The 1,790-nt window shown below is 45.7% G+C and overlaps 1 pseudogene; it reads right to left on the minus strand.

The window, feature by feature from the left end:
- Positions 1-216: 216 nt before the first annotated feature.
- On the minus strand, positions 217-1,051 carry LOC133065468 (vesicle transport through interaction with t-SNAREs homolog 1B-like; annotated as a pseudogene).
- Between the last annotated feature and the right edge of the window lie 739 nt (positions 1,052-1,790).

A 1,790-nucleotide genomic window follows, 5' to 3' on the forward strand; every position in this document is an offset into this window, starting at 1 on the left:
TCCCATGAAGTGATGGGACCAGATGCCATGATCTTAGTTTTCTGAATGTTGAGTTTTTGTTTTTCTTTTTTTAAAAGAAGTTATAAACGACATTTATTACCTTGGTATATCATACTGGTCTTATTGCTGTTCCTTCACTTATCAGTGGTTTTCCGTCTTCCTCCCTCCACCCACAGTCTGGCTACACAGTGCCTTCTTGAACCGCTAGTTCACAGCAGCAATAAGATTTTTTCCACACCTCTAACGCCATTCATTCACAAAGTCACAGTTCTGGTCCACAAACCCTTCCCTGTAGGAGGTTCAATGCCTGCGAAAGAATTTGTAATAAACCAGGCCTCCCAGAATGGCTAGCTCCAGTAAGATGACGATGGAAAGCAGCAGCTTGTTGGTTGCCACTTTTCTGGACACTGAGCGGAGAATCTTCCGACTTTTGCTCAAGTTTTCACTTGTATTTAGCAGTCTACTCTTGGTACGTTCCAACTGGTCACGTTGCTCCCCCAGCTCTTCTATGATTTGAGCCAATCTGGTCAGTCTCTGCGGCAATACGATGAGAACGCTCAATACTCTGGGTGGCCCGGTTCAGGCTGTCAGTGCCTTGCAGAAGCAATGTCCTTTGAGACTGTAGCCGATTCATATGCTCATTCTCCACAGCGTATGTACCATATTTCGTCTCCTCGGGCGCAAGGAGTGGCTGTCAAAGGCGTACTTCTCACTTCCCGATGGAGTTTAGCAAGGTCCTTTCAGTAGGTTCGAAGCTTAGACATCATAGGGTTACGAAAAGATAGGGGAGCGTAACGTAGTTCCTCTTCCATCTCTGCCAGCGTTTCATTTGCTTCCTGTTGCTTTTCATCGAAATCTCTGATCAAGTTCTTCTTCTCTTCTGTCCCTGCCATCCCCAGGAGCCGCTCCGGCACCCCTCGTAGGTCTTCATGGAGGCCGCGGAAGATCTCGTGCAGTTTCTCGAAATGCTCCGAGGAGGCGGCGGAGGTGGCCATGGCGCAGGCCGCTTTCGAGCAGCGGGCGCCCAAATTCTGGGCCCAGGGCCTGTTCCCACTCCTGAATGTTGAGTTTTAAGCTAATTTTTCCACTCTTCTCTTTCACTTTCATCAACAGGCTTTTTAGTTCCTCTTCACTTTCTGCCATAAGGGTGGTGTCATCTGCATATCTGAGGTTATTGATATTTCTCCTGGCAATCTTGATTGCAGCCTGTGTTTCATGAAGTCCAGCATTTCTCATGATGTACTCTGCATATAAGTTAAATAAGCAGGGTGACATTATGCAGCCTTGATGTACTCCTTTCCTGATTTGGAACCAGTCTGTTATTCCTGTCCAGTTCTAACTGTTGCTTCTTGACCTGCATGCAGATTTCTCAGAAGGCAGGTCAGGTGGTCTGGTATTCCCATCTCTTTAAGAATTTTCCACAGTTTGTTGTGATGCACATAGTCAAAGGCTTTGGCATCGTCGATAAAGCAAAAATAGATGCTTTTCTGGAACTCTCTTGCTTTTTTGATGATCCAACAGATGTTGGCAATTTGATCTCTGGTTCCTCTGCCTTTTCTAAGTCCAGCTTGAACATCTGGAAGTTCATGGTTCATGGTTAACATTGAAGCCTGGCTTGGAGAATTTTGAGCATTACTTTACCAGCATGTGAGATGAGTGCAATTGTGCGGTAATTTCATTGGCAGGGCCATGTTTATTGAGGAGAAGCGTACTAACACCAGGTCTCATTGAACTTTTAAGTTACGGCCTGCCCCTGGTATGATTCCAATCTCAATAAACAAGATGCTAAT

This window comes from Dama dama, chromosome 11 (assembly GCF_033118175.1).
Source record: "Dama dama isolate Ldn47 chromosome 11, ASM3311817v1, whole genome shotgun sequence".
Taxonomy (NCBI): domain Eukaryota; kingdom Metazoa; phylum Chordata; class Mammalia; order Artiodactyla; family Cervidae; genus Dama; species Dama dama.